We start from the raw sequence: 18,579 nt of genomic DNA on the forward strand, positions 1-18,579 counted from the left end.
CCTTGCTTGTGATATTCAAATAATAACTAATGTCTAAAACACTTAAATTCACTAGTGAATCGCATGTCTTTCCACCATTTTATCAGTCACTTCACTCATTGGAATTTCCAGCACTTTTAGGTTTTCCCCCCTATGGATACAGAAAACATATAGATAGATTCATGTATGTAAATCAAATGTCTATGTTCAAATATGAAACTTAAGAAAAGTTAAATTCAAATGGATTTTAAGACATATCTCAATACTGATAACTATACTCTCTACAATGATATGTTGAATCAAAGAAACCATCATTAAACATTGAAATAGCACAAAAAATAGGAAAACATTTATAATCAATTACCAGTTAGCAGCGGAAATGAAGCCTCGATTTCCAAGCTTCAAGGCAGAGAGCAACCGAAATGAACCTCTATTGCGGTTCATAAGCTTATGTGCCACCGAGTCAACATCCTCAACATAACGTTCCCGTTTCCGGCACCAATTCTGGATGTTGATTTCTGACCAGCAATAAGGTCCCAAAATACATGCTAACCAATTTTTGTAGAGCAACCACTACAAGAAATCAGCTTGTTAGCGACCCAAATTAGCGACCAGACAAAAATCGGTCGCTAACGTTGCTACTGATTTGGTCGCTACTTCTTTTTCTTAGTCGCAACAACTGTGAGTGAAATTGGGGGCCATGTATCTTGGTTTGACCACCATAGTTTCTGTTGACTAATAATAAAAAATTGAAAAAAAAAACTAAAAAAGAAAAAAGAAATATAAAATGACCTAAAGAAGGGAAAACCTAATTCCCTCTGTTCTCGACCTAAGCCGCCTCTATCTCTTCTCTGCTCACTCACCTCGACCTAAACCCCTTTTCATCTCTTCTTTGCTCTCCGACCTAAGCCCACTCTGCTGCCTTCTTCTCCGACCTAATCCCTCTTCATTTTTACTGTCATTCACCGGAGTTAGGAGAGAAGAGTTGCTGTCGTGCGGTCGTGGAAGGTCCGACAACAAGCTTCAAGCTTTGCGGTGGTTGACGATCAGGCGGGGCTTTCGTGTGGAAGGCAACGGACGGAAGATAGAGTGCTTATCGTCGGTTTGGCTAAAGGATTACGGTGGCGGCAGATTGAGGCTACCAATCGCTTGAATCTCAAAGGTTGTTTGGGATTGTGAGTCATGTACTGATGTTTATTGGACCAAACAGCAATGCCAGGTGATTTGTATTATTAATATAAAAAATTATGAGCATATTGATTTATATATTCAACCTTACCTAAAATGAAATAAAATTTCAAAATCCCTAATTTATTTGTTGGCAAACTGTTTCAAAATCCCTCGTCCTCCCTCCCCTTAGAAAACCTGCACTACACTTGAGATCGGTTCTTCTCGTCAATCTAGCTAGTCATAATTTTCTTCCTTCTAGCCTCGGTGTTTCACCATCCACACAATCGGGGCCTTCATTCTTTATTTGGTATGTTTATTTTCATTTATTTGCTGCATCTTTGGCATGATTTGATGCGTGGACTACGCTACTGATGTATTTAGTGGTAGGTAGTTCTCCCTTAAGAATCTTGCTTATTTCAAAATCAATATGTAGGTACCTGTATGTGCTGATTCTTTGTTGCTTGTCTTTGCTCTGTTGTCTCTCTCTACATAGGATACTGGTTTTCCTTTGACTGAAAGAGGTCGACTGGTTTTCCTTAAGAATCTGATACCGAGTTATTTTCAGGTATGCATTGCCTAGCTGGGCGATGTTTGAACTGGGAAAGGCTCATTTATATTGGAAAACCATGAATGGTCTTCCTTCCATCTTCGGTAAGTTGAATGTTAAGAACTCACTCGATCCATTGTTGCTCGTTTGATGATACACTCATAAATCAATCATTGATAGGGTGGGAAGCTCAAAGTTTTCTACAATCCAGCTGCAGCAAAGGTTGTCCCAAATGAAGATTATGGGATTGGCTTTAATGGTAATTTCATGCTTCATGGTTGGCATAATTTTCACAAAACCTTAGAATCTTCTATGGCATATTAGATTTCCATTTGAGTGAGTATTGATCCATTTTTTGCAGCCATGAACTTGATTATGAAAATATAACTCTATTGAATTTTGGGTCTACTTTTGAGACCTCCTTCTGCACAAGCTATGCCAAAAGTAACAGAGGTAATGTGAATCACTTCATCAGTCTTAAGAAATAAACATGTATAAAGGGCTTTTTTTTCTGAAAAAATGTAAAGGGCATTATTTGTATCTAAGATAGCAATTTGATTTGAATGAAGGCAAGCTCAGCTGCAAGTGGTTCTGGATCCAAGGTGATTGATTATTTTATTGGAATGGGATTTCCATAAAAAAGGGTTGTTGAAGCAATTCGGGCCAATGGTATTAAATCTTTCTTTCTGTGATCTGAACTCCAACTTTCATGTTTAATTTCTCATCTTTAACCATGGTGTGTTAAATGTTTAGGAGAGGAGAATACAGATTTAATTTTAGAGGCTCTACTCACATGGTGAGATAATATGCTTTTAATCCAAACAATTATCTTCTACCTGTAATTTCTGTTTTAATGGAATATGAGGTAGCTGTCATTCTTTATTACAATTGCCTGTTTTTAGAAATATCAGTTTTAGTGTGCGTTCAACATTGTCTTGCTGTAGTAATTAGATTGAAGGAGTATAAATCAGTTTCAGGTTGTTCAGCTAACAAAAATGGGTTACAGCGAGGAGGAGAGTTCAATGGCTGTAGAGAGATGGGGTAACGTATTTTAACTTGTTTCTTACTTTCCTTTTTGAACATTTGCAGCTCTAACTTTCCTTGACCTATATACTCTAAGTTTGAGTACCAATTGGTCACTTTAAGCAAGTTCGAGTACCAATTGGTCACTTTAAGTAAGTTTAAGATATCAACTAAATTTAGCCTTTGACCTACATTCTGTGGTTCAGGAGAGCAAGCCTCAATGGCAGAGTTGACAGATTTCATTTGGCTGCTCAAATGCAAAAGGCATTTGATGCTCCAGAAGAGAAGGTAATTTTCCCTTTATTTGAAGTGTTCTTTTTTATTAAAATATGGAGAAGAAAATAAAAGATCAATGAAATCTGAAATCCCTTTTAAGGATCCATACTCCTTTTGCTTTTGGTATCCGTTGATAACTGGAAAGCTTGTACATTGACTTGATATCAATGTTGCATTGACATTTATCTGTGTTTCGTCCGTCTCTGTTGTGAGCTGGTGTTTATTTCTCTTTGAAGGTTATGTTTTAATAAAACATATATTTATTATAGCTTATGATTGTTTTGTTGAATTTTCTGCTCCAATTTGACAGAGGAAAATCTATCATCGTTACTCTAAGCAAAAGAAGAAGCTGAAGATAGTACATGGAGATGATGAGCTGGTACGGAACTAATTTATTAGCACATCCACACCAAGTGAAAGACAAGAGTGGTTGATAGAAGGTATACAGTTGGAGCGATCAACAGAGTTGGAGATACAAATAGTCCCATGTATTAGCAAACTTCAAAAAAGTATTGATCATCTTTAGGCAATTGTACAGAGGTTAGAACATAGCTCTAACTCAGGTTAATCTAACAATTAGATATAACTTTTTTATGATACATTGTGTCATATTTTTGATATATTTAAGTTTCAAATATTTTAATTATTTCTAAATATATTTTTAATTTTCCATCAATGTTGTTTATTGTGGTTAATTTATTTGTGAACGTTTAAATATGTTTATAATTGTATTTCATAATCCTAATTCTAATTACAATTATTATTATATATAATAAACTGCCCAGTAGATTACCGACGGAAATAGTCTGTCGATCAGATATTTTTAGCAAATTACCGATAGCTTTTCTGTCAGAAATTCGTCGGTAAACCAATCAGCCATATGTCGACCTAACCCATTAGCGACTAATTTGAGTCGCAAAATATAGTCGGTATAAATTGCGACCAGTCAGCAACTAAATCGAACAGTCGCTAAAGTCTGCGACTATCGTCAGAAATAGTCGGCGTTTCTCCAGCGACTAATGAGTTACCGACTGAATGTCTTTGGTCGGTAAAGCACTCAATTCAGTCGGTAAACAGCTTTAGCTACTGCATCAGCTACCAAAATTGCGGTAGCTAACTAGCTGTTTTCTTGTAGTGAACGAAACCAGTCCTACCCTTTCTTCTATCGAGATTCAGCGAGTATGAGTGCTAGTATTTCCGTATTTAGATCCTCCCAACGGGAAGAAGAAGATGAAGACCATTTGAACATTTCAACATTATCAATGTTTTCTTTCTTGTGCAAATCCAGATTTGACATTACAATTGAACAGTGTCGGAGCCAGGACCTAAACCTCGGAGGGGCTTGACCATGTAAGAAAAAAAATTAAATGCTACTTAGCATATTTATAAAAAATAAAATAAAATTACAAAACGATAACATGTGGCAATTTACCCTTTCTTGATGCCATATTCTAAAAAACATTACAAAATTCAATTCGATCAAAACCCCTAAAATTTAACATATTATCAATTCAATTTAATCAAAACACGTAAATATCATATTTTAAATTAAAACCTCTTAACAAAATAGTTAAATATCACATTATCAATTCAATTTGATCAGAACCTGTAAAATTTAACATATTATCAATTTCATTAAAATCCCTAAACTAGATATCATAAATTCAATTGAACCCTAAAAATATCACATTATCAATTCAATTGAACCCTAAGAACCAAAACCCCTATCAATTCAATCGTAGACCCTAACTATCATATTATCAATTAAATTTAATAAAAACCCCTAAAATAAATAAAAAAACCCTAAATAATTCAAAACCCTACATTGAAGACTTAGCTTTGTATCTCTCTTCTTCTCCCTCTCTTCCTCAACAGGCCTCGCAAGAGGAAGTTCCTCTCGTCAGCGACGGCATACTTAGGAAGTTCCCTCTAATTTTCTTTCTTTACACAGCAATTTGTATTTTTGATTAAGAGCTTTTCTACTAAGTATTTTTTTTGAGGGAGGAGCCTGTCCGTTTTATACACCTATTACAATCCTCACAAAATGCCATTATAAAGATGCCTCCATAAAAAAACAAAACCATGCTACTTTATAATGGTATCTACTCTAGAGTTTCCCTTACACTCTTTTTTTTTTCTACTAGTCTCTTGGCATCTTACCTTTCTCAGCCTCCTCAATCTAATTTTCACTTTCATCTTCATTTTGGAAGAAATTGATTCTTCCGTGATCTATTACAGTTTACCTCTTCCATCTACGGGATCTAATAAAATCTTGTTATTCCAATGTTCCCAGATCTACTGCAGTTTACCACTTCAATATATGTTGACTTGGTTGTTCTTGAAGTTTGGGTTCCTTAATTGATTCACTTGCAATGGTGTGAAGATTACTGTGAAGCATTCAAATAGCACAGAAGGTGAGTCCATGTTCGATTGACGAAATTAAAAACGTGTAAACTTGATTAATTTGTCAACAAGCAGCTTGTTGTTGTTGGAAGGCAACATATGTCTTTTTTTCATATTTCCTTTTTTCTTTTATTCCAATTGCATCTTGCAAATATTGTCTCCTTTGAGGTTTCTTTTGCTTAAGGTTTTGTTCCATAAGATTTTGAGATGCAACACAATTTTCAAAACCTTTTTGTTTTAATGACTAAATTAAATTAGTATCTGAACTTTACCATGTTTAGTTAAATCAAAAGTTGAGTAATTATATCTAGAGACTTCATCTTTGATGTCATTTAGAATGGTGAAGCACAATAAGTTGTGCTGCAATCACCATTAATAGAATATAAAAAAGCTTTCAGATTCCTGTTGCTATAATTCATCATTGTACATAAAATAGTAGCAAATTTTGATTGAGAAAAGAAAAAAAAAAGAGGAAAAAACAATGGTTTTAACTTTGCTAATTTTGGGCAGGAGAAATCATGGTGAAGAAACTCTAAAAAATATTCTTCCAAGATGGGAGTGCAATCGGAATATTAAAAAGAGATATTTTAGGAGAGATTGCAGAATGTCGCCAGCGAAAAGCATCGCTCAAGACGAAGATGATAAGAGGTTGCAAGTAATGTGAGTCTAAACTTTATACTGATCTAATTGATGTTTCTGTGAGTCCTTTATATCTAAAAAATGCACTTTAGTTAGTATAGAATTTCATTTTTATGTCTGCTCATTCATTTTATGATCCATTTCTAATAATGGAAATTTATGATTACAATTGGATCAAACACAAGAACAATAATTTGATAAGATAGAAAAAAAAAGATAAATAACACGTTAACTTTTGTTTTCCTTTTTAATATTACTAAGAAATAATAATTTCAGAGTGTTTATATGAATCTAATTCAGAGTGTTTTTTTCTCCAAGCTTTTAACCAGTGAGAAATCAGGGCAATTCTGGGTGTTCCTGGACAATTACGGCTATCTTCACAACAGTTGGTGGATGCTAGCATCAATGATTATGGTTGTTGTGGAGGTTGGTTGAAAACTGTGTTTGAGTATATAATGGAAGTGGGACGTTGTAAGGTTCCAAAAAACTGGAACTTATCAAGTCATGTGGTATGGGCAGGTGGCCTAGACAGAAACTGCTCTGATGCACGCAATAGGGAGGCAACCAGTTGGAGTATGTGTCCATGCATCCACTACAAGAACGGCACAGTTTCAAATACTTAGGATATGATGGAAAGATGACGGGGTATGAGAGTACAGTTATAAAAAAAATGAAAATGGAATAAAACCAAGATTTTTAAAATTGGAGTGGACCAGCCGGTTGAACCGGTTCAACCGTAAACCGGACATGTATCCGGTCTGGTTATTCTGGGTCAATGTTATTGACAGGTGATGAACCGGAATGAGGCAGACCGATATCAAACCGGCAAACCGGACTGACTCCAATTCACCACTTAGAAGCTAAATGCTCGTCATCTAGGCTGCTACTTTTTATACATTATTAAAAGGAGAGAGACCATCGTTTGCGTGTTCCACTTTTATTTATCTTTTTTCTACATTTTTATTTACATTTTTTTTCTGTTTTTTTATTATAGCTGCTAATTTTTTTTAGCTGGTACACTTAAATTTTTTATAATTATTAAAAATCAACACTATGTGGTAACATTTTTAGCTTTTTTTTTTCTTTATCAATTCATTTTTCCTATTTATTTATTTTTAACTATTTCTTTTTTATAAAATTAATTTCCTTAACTATAAATTATATATATATATTATTCATAATATGGTCCGGTTCAACCAATCCGAGTTAACCGGATGAATCCATTAACCCCTAACCCAATTGTCAATCCGGTTCGACATTCGGTCCGGTTTTACGTTTTAAGGCTTGTAGCTATGCATAAATTTAATACTTTTTTTTTTGGAAATGAAGTGTTGATCCTAATGCATAAAATGATACAAATTGATTAAAAAAAAAATGATACAAATAAATTTCTAATTGAAATAAATTTTACCTTTACATTACCAAAATATTGAAAATGTTAGGTTGATTGTTATTTAACTGTTACATCAGGTATTCTAAATATTAATTATGTCTAAGATATTTAGTGTGTTACTAACACATATAAATTAATCATAAAAAAATGTTCCACTTTCTATGATAGATATTTAATTATACTATTTATGATGTTACATGCCAAATTGATCTTCACTATCAAGATGAAGATAAATGGATAAGGTCCAAATTTATCTCTATCACATATGTACTAACCTACAAAATTGAGCAATTTTATACCTAACTTTTCCAAACAAAATTAATTTTACTCCACCTGACATAAGATTAAACATATTGGTCTACTGTTATTTCATGCTGTTGGGGGGCAATTTAATTTTTATATTTTTAGCATAGGTTATAATTTTACTCTATAGTTATTTTTATTTTTAATTAAATTTATCTCTCAACAAAATAAAAATGTGATAAAAAAATAAAAAATAATATCAAAAGATGAATATAAAAAAAAGAAAAAGAAATAATAAAAAATCACGGGCAAATTTGCACCATTTTTTCAGTAACCCGTCCAGCAACTTCGACGATGAAAATGTACCCCGAAACAGCAAGATATCAGACAGCTATTATTTTTTTGAGAAAGCTCGGGATGTTAGCTTTCCGGAATGTAAAAAACGGAGCAAAACGAAGCTAAAACGAAGCCGTTAGAATTTTTTAAAGAGAAACAGTGGTGAAAAACGGGTTTGAATATGTCTACCTATTTGAGGAACGTATTTCACGGCATTACCTCCATTTTTCCAACTCCCAACTCAGCCATTTTCTTTCTTCAACTTATGGAAAGGTAATGGGATCCTGGGTGAGAAGTTTAAGGGCCACTAACATGGGATTTGTTACACAAAATCCTATCAATAGAGCTTAACTCATTCATTTCAATCCCCACTCAAAAATCAATCAAACACAGACAACTCAATTTTTCTCTCAAATTCTCTGCCAACATGCCTTTTTATCAATCCTTAGGTTCGTAGAAATCGTTCTTTAGCATCTAATTAGTCTAATCAACCAATTCTCAAATCGTTTTGCAATCTCTTAGTTAAGTCAGTAAAATCGTTACCCAATCCTCGGTTCAAGCTTTCTTAGTCTAAATCAAATTTCACCATTGTTATGTTCTTCAAAGCTTCAAGCATTTACCAAGATCACCGAAACCCCATTTTCGAGTCATTCTTAGTTTACACACCTATTCCATGTTTAGAAACTTTTTATTGATCTCAATCAGTAAAAAATGACATCTTATAGCCTTCTTAATCGCCCCTAAAGTACCATCTACGAAACAGAATCAAGCTTTTGATTTTTCAACCATGAAACAATTATTCTGTCACCCATTTTCAAAAATTTATTCCGACTCATTTACTCGACCTTTTTCTGAAATTCCAGTTCTAAACCCTTCCTTCGCACACTAACTTTAAATACTAGTCTTCGTTTCGCTATAATCCGATCTCTACAACTCCCGAAATTGAACCAAAAAGTTCCAAGAAATCACTGTTTTTGTTCCACAAAGTGCTGATGATTTATTAGTTTGGTGGTAAATTTCTGCTTAAGTCCCTGAACTCTTCGAATTTCTCCGAATTCACCCAGCATTACCCGGACAACGCAACAGTACCCGAGCCGATTTGGGTACCAAATGGCACTTTGCCAACCGCCAAGGAGAAAGAAAAGCCATGGAGAAAACGAAAGCCAATAAATAAAAATAAAAGTGGTACAAACCAAGGCCGGTCACGCTTCGTTACTCCACCAGCGCAAGTTCCCCTCGAAAAATGGTTCGTCAACCGACATAGAAAATTTCCACAACCTCTCTCGAAAAATGCAAAAAGAAGAATAAAAAAGAGAGGCAGAAAAAAGAAGGATAAGTGAAATGGAGTTGTCTAATGTCGATTCTAGCAACGTTTCGAAACAAAAAATAAAAGAAAAGAAAAATGTGAAAATTCGTGTTGGAGATTTCATTATCCAAGCTGGTTGTGCTGTTACTTCTTTAATTTTACCAATAAATTTCAGAAGTAAAGAGCCAAACGGGGAGGTACACGAGATTCAAGAAGACCGGCAAAGTGGCGTCATAATTAAAGCTTCGTGAGAAGATCGGATGAAACAGGTTTATTTTGACAAACCCACTCTAAAGATGACACGCCACATTAAGCCATTATACGTTAAAGCACACATTGATGGCAAGAGTTTATCGAGAGTTTTAGTTGATAACGGTTCAGCCGTTAACATTATGCCATTAAAAATGGCACTAGCTCTCGGGAAATCTGTAGGTGAAATAATAACGTCAGAAATTTCTGTTTCAGCTTTTACCGGTGAAGTTGCTAAAACCTATGGGTTTTTACCTGTGCAACTTACCATCAGTACCCGAGTCTCGATTATACGAAGATAACATTGGTCCAATCAAGATCAAGACTAAAGGAAAAAGCAAGTCATGCGCCAATCAAGTGAAGAGCATCTTCAAGACGAGCACCATTGTGTCTTACCATAGGCTGGTTAGCAATGAACCTCTCATCGAAGAGGTTCAATGATTTTGTCACAGCCGAAGGACAAAGCGGGGGCATCAACCACTATAAAAAAAAAATAAAGATGCGATAAGCGTTCTTAGAGGTAATAAAGCATCCATTGCAAAAGAAAAAAAGTGTAAAAAAAGAAATGATAAAAGACATAAATGAAAAGAAAAATAAAAATGAAGAAAAACAATAAAAGTCCATCTACATGTCCCAAAAACTTAAAAAAGAACAAAAAGTTTTCAGAGAAAAAAAAAGCAATCGCTACAAAGAAGCTCGGTGTAGGCTTTTCCACCTGATCCGACGTCCACTAGCTCAGTTTTGTCCCCATCAAATACGAGACAACAACATGTGCAGGACCGATGGCATCCAAGCTCGAAGACGTCAGGGGCAGGTTCCGTCATATACTATATATCCATATCATCAAATGGATTCTCAACTCCGAGCTCAACATGTTCAAGACGGATATCAGCCAAACATGATTCCTATGAAAAAGAAGTGATAATTCAATTTATTTCCACCAATCAGTAGCTCAAAGACATTTATTAACAACGGAAGTGAAGTCGCGAATTCATAGACGAAGTTAAAACAATTTCAGCAAGCAGCAGATCTACATGGATACAAATAGGATTTAACTTCAACATTTTTCAGGAATAAGCTCAAATAAGTTGAAACTCAAGATCGATTTTAATGCAATTTAAATGAAATGGCAGCAACTATTTTTTTTACATTAGTAGGAAAAACCGATTGCAAATTGAGCCTAGTTACGAAGGAAAATAGAGGTAGACACGAGCATATTCAGCATCAACAAACATGGCGTGATTGATGAAAATTTCAGCAGCAGCGAAGCATATTAGTCAAAGCCGAAACAAGCAAAAAATTGAGATAGCAATATCAGAAAATGCAGCAGGCATGTCTTGTAATTCAAAGAAAAATTCAACAAGTCATCCAGCAATTCCATCACACACTATCAATTTTCATACAAAATTTACCTGAGTGATCTTTATTTTCTTTCCGAGCAATGAACCAGCAGAAATTATGTGTGAAAATGATGAGGAAGCTGCAAAGAACACAATTTCAGTTTCAACAAAATCGGTACTGATGGGTAAAAAAAAAATTAATAAAAGACTTATTTTATGTGCAAAATTTATTTTCAAATCTTTTACACATAAAATAGGGGGCAATTGTTGGAGATAATTTAATTTTTATATTTTTAGCATAAGATATAATTTTACTCTATAGTTATTTTTATTTAATTAAATTTATCTCTCAACAAAATAAAAATGTGATAAAAAATAAAAAATAATATCAAAAGATGATTATAAAAAAGAAAAGAAAAAGAAATAATAAAAAATCAGGGGCAAATTTGCACCATTTTTTCAGTAACCCGTCCAGCAACTTCGACGATGAAAACGTACCCCGAAACAGCAAGATATCAGACAGCTATTATTTTTTTCAGAAAGCTCGGGATGTTAGCTTTCCGGAATGTCAAAAAACGAGCACCATTTTTTCAGTAACACATCCAGCAACTTCGACGATGAAAACCTACCCCGAAACATCAAGATATCAGATAGCTATTATTTTTTTGAGAAAGCTCGGGATGTTAGCTTTCTGGAATGTAAAAAACGTAGCAAAACGAAGCTAAAACGAAGCCGGTAGAATTTTTCAAAGAGAAGCAGTGCTGAAAAACGGGTTTGAATATGTCTACCTATTTGAGGAACGTATTTCACGGCATTACCTCCATTTTTCCAACTCCCAACTCAGCCATTTTCTTTCTTCAACTTATGGAAAGGTAATGGGATCCTGGGTGAGAAGTTTAAGGGCCACTAATATGGGATTTGTTACCCAAAATCCTATAAATAGAGCTTAACTCATTCATTCCAATCCCCACTCAAAAATCAATCAAACACAGACAACTCAATTTTTCTCTCAAATTCTCTGCCAACATGCCTTTTTATCAATCCTTAGGTTCGTAGAAATCGTTCTTTAGCATCTAATTAGTCTAATCAACCAATTCTCAAATCGTTTTGCAATCTCTTAGTTAAGTCAGTAAAATCGTTACGCAATCCTTGGTTCAAGCTTTCTTAGTCTAAATCAAATTTCACCATTGTTATGTTCTTCAAAGCTTCAAGCATTTACCAAGATCACTGAAACCCCATTTTCGAGTCATTCTTAGTTTACACACCTATTCCAATTCATGTTTAGAAACTTTTTATTGATCTCAATCAATTAAAGAGACCCAGAAACAAGCTTTTGAGTTTTTCATCATTGAAAAATTCATCAAACAACTTTTCTGGTGAGCCATTTTTTCAAATTTTATTTAGAGTTGGTTAACTGATCATTTTAGCCCAAATTAATTTTAATCTCTTTATTGACATCAATTCTCGAATTCTCAATTTTTATTTCGTAAAAAATGACATCTTATAGCCTTCTTAATCGCCCCTAAAGTACCCTCTACGAAACAGAATCAAGCTTTTGGTTTTTCAACCATCAAACAATTATTTTGTCACCCCATTTTCAATAATTTATTCCGACTCATTTACTCGACCTTTTTCTGAAATTCCAGTTCTAAACCCTTCCTTCGCACACTAACTTTAAATACTAGCCTTCGTTTCGCTATAATCCGATCTCTACAACTCTCGAAATTGAACCAGAAAATTCCAAGGAATCACTGTTTTTGTTCTACAAAGTGGGGCTGATTTATTAGTTTGGTGGTAAATTTCTGCTTAAGTCCCTGAACTCTTCGAATGGCTCCGAATTCGCCCAGCATTACCCGGACAACGCAACAGTACCCGAGCCGATTTTCCAGAGTTCCAATCCTCAATTTCACACATCCTAATGACATCAAATAGATCGGTTTAATTTTATTTCATCCCGTACATATTTGTTTTTATGACGTATTTACATTTCTCGCTTTAAAGTTATTATTTCATTTTAAGTTGTAATTTTCACGCTTTATTATTATTTGTAATACAAAAAACATTGAAAAATATTTACAAAATCAATAAAAATATCACTACAAGAAATTACTTAGTTAATGACTGATTTTAAAGACTGAAATCAGATCTGTCCTTAATTAACTACTTCAGTTGGTCATTAATCATTGTATTGGTTGTTAACTAAGTGGGAAGCGTTTACCCTCACTTTACCCACTAAATCTAGTCTTTTAAAGACCATAATTTGGGTCATTAAACTTATTACTTATTTTTTTATTTTTTTAAGTCCTTTAATTATTAATGGTAACAGGTGTTGTTTTTACTTTTTTTCCCTTCTTATCTCCGTAACCCTTCATTCTTTACCTTCCTCACTCTAAAACCCTAAATTCGCTTCTCCCATTTTGCTCTCAACTGCTGCCGCCGCCTCATCTTCGTCTGAATCAGTAACCGCCGGCCTCTGATCCGTCTGCTTCAACTGAAAATTCCTATCACCGACATCTACTTGTCATCTCATTTATGAGATTCATGGCCGAAACAAAACAACCACAGCAAACAAGCCAACCACGGTGAAGGAAATAACAGTGTCGACACCTTCAATCACTTCCACCAGATCTGTCCTCATTGGGATCGGATTTAGGTGTTTCCTCGTCTCAATCGACCCCGACTTCCAATCCTGGTTTGTAAAATCGGTCCATGATTGCTTAAAGTGAGTAGGACTCTTGTTTTCCCTATTTGAACCGTTTCATATTTAATTAATTTCCCAGTTTATTGATTTTGTACAATATTGGAAGGATTGGTTCTTGCATTTCTAGGGATTTAAGGTTTATTATATTGTAGGAAGTTTGTTGAGGGGATTTTAGGTCCTCTCATCTCATATAGTCTTTCTTCTGTTACCTTGATTAATATTGGTTTGGTCGAAGTGGGTATTTGCAGATGGAAAGTCTTTCTCCTTTTCTATGAGTTTTCCATTAACATTAAAAAGAGTAGCATGCTGCAATCACAGGCTGGAGAAGGTGGGAATACAGGCACTTCATCTGTGAAGAATGAAACTGTTAGCAGAAAAGCATTTTCATTGTAAGACAAGGTCCTTTTTGCTATGCGTTTTGTTGACTCGGTAATAGATTGTTTGTACTGTCTGTTTAATTATTCTTGCAAATTGCTCTGCTACCAAGACCTTAACTTTAGATAATGTTCATTGGGAGTCTAGAAAAGCATATTTTGTTATATAATTTGGTCCTCCCATGCGAGATTCAATAGATCCACTTTTAATTTCTTGTTTTGTCCCTTGTCCACTCTATTGTGACTATGAAAGATTGGCAAAATGCCTTTCCACCAATTTTGTTTGCTAGTAATTCAGATTGCAAATTATATGGCTGCTTAGTTGGAAATAATTGTCTTATAGCTTTGGTCCATATGTGCAAGTGCAACTGGTAATACAGTACCCGTACGGTTCTTGAAGGCAACATATACAGGATTACTTTATTCTAGTTGTGAGCAAGGGTAGAAGTTCTCATATCTTGAGATCAAATAAAAGGGTTTGCATCATATATCTCCTTCCACCATGATATTCAATCACATGGTAAGTACTTTATGCATGACTTACATCGAATCTCAACGTCTTATTTTGCTTTTCTTTGTCTTCTCTGCCTTTGACTTCACATCCCTTTCCCCTTTTAAAGAAAGAGAGATTTTTGCTTGCTTCCACTTTTCTGATTTTCACCATTACCGGTGGTTGTGCAGTTTATGTTTTGGCTGGTGTGATTTAGGAATTGGATGATCATCTAATAAATCCCTGTTTGGAAGAGTGAAGCTGTTCATAGAATTGGTGGAAGAGCTACATATTTTCATCATTCATGGAGCATGCAACCAGGGAAGCAATATCTTGGGCATGTGAGATCAAGACCAGATTAATTCAACTATTCTCTCCTTTGCATATCCGAACTCTGTAAGTCAACAAAAGTGCTTTTAATTTTCAATTATGAATTCCATTCAGTCCAAGTTGCTAGTTGCTTCTTCATGATATAAGTTTTACTTGATTGGATCTAGTAAGTTGTTGATATTTGCTTGATTACAGTTGTTAACAATTTGAGAAGGAATGCTTGAGATTAGCAGTGAGAATTCAGAGCCTATGAGATCAAGGTCAGATGAATTCAAATATGCTTCTCCTTTTCATATCCAAACTTTGTACGTCAACGAAGTGCTTTTAATTTCAATTATGAATTCCATTCAATTCAGGTTGCTAGTTGTTGCTTCATAATATGAGTTTTACTTAATTGGATCTAGTAAGTTGTTGATATTTTCTTGATTGCCGATAATTTGAATTTAGTTGCAGTAATTTGGTAAAATCGTGTAAGGGTAGTTAATTAGTATCATGTCCTCTGTTTTTATGTGTTGAAGGTAATTAATAGGCCAACTGTATGAATTAGAATCAGCGTAGTGGTTGGAGTAGCATTGGCATGCATTGAAAGCCTTGCTTGTTTTTTGTCTCCTAGATGGAGCATAATTTTCTAAGATGATTTTGGATAGAAGTCAAACTAGTTAGATTATGTTGATATGTAAAGAGGCTTTTGATTCTAATTGATGAACTCTTGCCTCATTAATTGAACAATGTGAACAGAAATCATAAGGGCTGTGTTAAACCTAATCACGAATGAAGTTGGTCTTTATTTTTGAAGTGTAAAATTTTCATCCGCTAGTTTTTTTAGTGTTGCTGGTTTTTAAAAAAAAATCGAATCGTTTAGAAAGTTGCGGTTAACTTTGATATGACTGAAGTCGTGAACTTTTTCTGCTAGTGTTGTTCGTTAATGAAAGTTTTATCCAAGCTTAACTTGAAATATTTTTATTCCTATATAAATTTGAATTTATGGTGGTTTGAATTGTTTACAGAGAGGAGAATAGCAGCACAATCTATGTACACATCATAGGTGGGAATATGAAAGAATGTTTGTACAGCTAATTGAGGCTAGTGTGAGCTTCATTTTTTTTTTTCTTACAATATCTTACATTGTGTAGTTTCAACGGGTTATTCATAAAGTTGAGGATCCTGAGGGAAGGATCATAGAATCTGTCCAGATCAAGGAGTCTCAGTATGAGAATTGTATGACCTTTCATTATTTCATTATTTGTATACAATTTATATATCTTTTGTGCCTATAGTCAAAAATATATGTTTCAATATTTTAGTCATTATGCATTAGACATGTTTTAGGTACTTTTTCAATTGGAATGAACTCTCTTCAATCCAAAATTAATTTTCTATTTTTGTGCAAATTAATTACTTCCAAATAAAAAAATATATACAGTTTACGATGGAATTTCCGTCGCAAAATAACGCTAGTTTCGTCAGTAAGGCTAGGAAGATAATATTTCCGAAGCAGAGTTACTGACTACATTTTATGGATTTGCGACCAACTATTTAGTCGGTAACATAACGACATTATTTTACGAATATGTATGTTTGTCGCAAAGTTACCGACTGAATCCAAAAGATTGTTAGTAATCCCTTACCGACCAGCTAGTTACTGACTGAATGTAATTCGTCGTTAACTCGTGAAATTCAGTCAGTAAATACATTTAGGGACCGAATTGCGACTGAATTTTCGGTCCCTAACTACTGATTTTCTTGTAGTGTATAAAAGAAAACTTAAAAAATTTATATCTTTGTGTTGTTTTATTGCCTTTATTTTTGGTACTTATACTAAAAAATTGTTTTTCCGACCGACCTGTCAAGTAACGTCGGGGCCCAAGACCGTTGTTTTTATTTTTAGTCCTTGTAACGGTCGTCAATCACTTTTCGTTTAGAATTTAAGTAATTTAGGTGCACTATATTTATTTATTTTATTTAATTACCATTTTACCCTTTGAGAATTAGCTTCTCTGGCACGCCCTCATTATTTTTACCATTTTTAATCCCCGCAAACGCGGTTGAAAATTGGGATATTTCGAAAATATCACCAACACACGCGTTATGTAATTGTCACATCAGACCTTTCCAACATTAATTACTCTCTCCATTCCCTTATATAATAATCATTCTAGATATTTCACACAAATTAAGGAATATATTTGTTAACTAAAAAAATACTCTCTCATGTCGCTATTGGAGAATTAGTATTGGAATATTAAAAAACACATGTACCAATACAAAACATTTAATATTTGGACAAAAAAACTAAACTAAAAGTTTTTGGCATCCTAGAAGGAAAAAAGTAATTTGCTAAAATGAATTATGTAAGGCAATGGAGGGAGTATGTTTAAAATATCTATTATATTATTAAAACAGCTACAAAACTGCCAAAGTGTCAAAGTGAACTCAAATGCAAAATTTTGCAAAGCATAGGATTGTATTTGTAAAAATTTGTAAATCAGATATGCAAATCAGTGAAACCACAAGATATTTATATGTAATTAACCCAAATATTTATTATGTTATTTAAACAGTTATGAACAATATTCTAAAATGTACGAAAATTTGTTTAGAAAATCCAATGTGGGAGTTGATTAACTTTTAAATGAGCATGTTCAATTTTTCTACTAGGTATGTATAAACTTACTCTTGTTTAACAATGTTAGAAGTAATGCTATGATAAAATACTCTTAACATTGATAGTCAGGGGCAATTTTACCACTAACATATAAAACAGTGGAATTTTACTCCTAATGTTGGGAACTAAGAACAAAATTATCCCTAACTTTAGCAAGTTGAATCAAATTTAATAAATCATTATACAAATATTTTGTTCCTTATTTTCCAACAGTTGTCTACGTTAGGAATGAGATTAATATTTTTAAATTCGACCAAACATTTATATTTTAAATTGAACAAAAAGACAAACATTCTTAAATACCTCTAAAGAATTTGAGACTAATATTCTTAAATTCGACGAAACATTTGTATTTTAATTAATTATTTTTGAAATTGATCTAACTTGCTAATGTTAGGCATAAATTTGCTATTTGTTGTAAATATTATGCGTAAAATTATACCATTTTAGGGTATCCGCTATCGTTACTTTGTTTTTTACAAAGTACCCTTACTTGGTGCTCATTTTCACCATTGGATGAATTTTATGCTCCATCATCCAATGGTGAAAACCACACACCAAGTAACGGGACTTTGTAAAAAATAAAGTAACCATAGCGGGCACCACCATTTTAGACATTAAAAATAAAATTACTGCTGAATGTCAGGGTTATGAGTATTTTTACACTTCTCCTTTATTCCTACTATAAAAATATAATTTGTTTAACATTCATTAAATTTGTTGAAAGTTGTTACTAGTTATAAATGCACTTGTTATTATTGTTACTAGTTATAAATGGCTTGAATAGATGTGCAGGTTTCCATGAAGTATCCATTGAGAACACAAATTTGCAACAGCACTGCAAAATTCATTTAGGAGTATAAATTAGTATTTTCTCATTAAAAGTAAATTAGATTTGGTTTTAATAAAAAAAAGCAGGAAAAAGAACCACATAACACCAGCAAGCTCAATTGTTTGGTAACATTTAATTCAATTGGTATTGTCATAGATAGAATCTAACTCATTTTAGATGAAAATTTATCTAATTTTAACATGTGACATGTCGATATACTTTAATTGTCTTTTTTCCATATAAAAAGGTCATAGCTAAAAGATTGAAGCCTCTGCTGGAAATT

At 33.7% G+C, this 18,579-nt stretch overlaps 2 long non-coding RNA genes across 3 annotated transcripts; both read left to right on the plus strand.

The window, feature by feature from the left end:
- The first annotated feature begins 792 nt into the window (after window positions 1-792).
- LOC136224521 (uncharacterized) lies at window positions 793-3,595 on the plus strand. Of its 2 annotated transcripts, none has more exons than XR_010686478.1 (9): window positions 793-1,198; window positions 1,715-1,800; window positions 1,877-1,955; window positions 2,058-2,149; window positions 2,266-2,365; window positions 2,450-2,492; window positions 2,668-2,737; window positions 2,926-3,007; window positions 3,306-3,595. It is a non-coding gene; the product is annotated as an uncharacterized lncRNA (long non-coding RNA). The 2 variants fall into 2 exon arrangements; XR_010686479.1 differs by having other exon boundaries at window positions 2,674-2,737.
- Window positions 3,596-13,268: 9,673 nt separating this feature from the next.
- LOC136224399 (uncharacterized) lies at window positions 13,269-14,859 on the plus strand. The gene is made up of 3 exons (XR_010686406.1): window positions 13,269-13,994; window positions 14,323-14,499; window positions 14,661-14,859. It is a non-coding gene; the product is annotated as an uncharacterized lncRNA (long non-coding RNA).
- Window positions 14,860-18,579: the final 3,720 nt, after the last annotated feature.

The sequence above is a fragment of the Euphorbia lathyris genome, chromosome 3 (genome assembly GCF_963576675.1).
Source record: "Euphorbia lathyris chromosome 3, ddEupLath1.1, whole genome shotgun sequence".
Taxonomy (NCBI): Eukaryota; Viridiplantae; Streptophyta; class Magnoliopsida; order Malpighiales; family Euphorbiaceae; genus Euphorbia; species Euphorbia lathyris.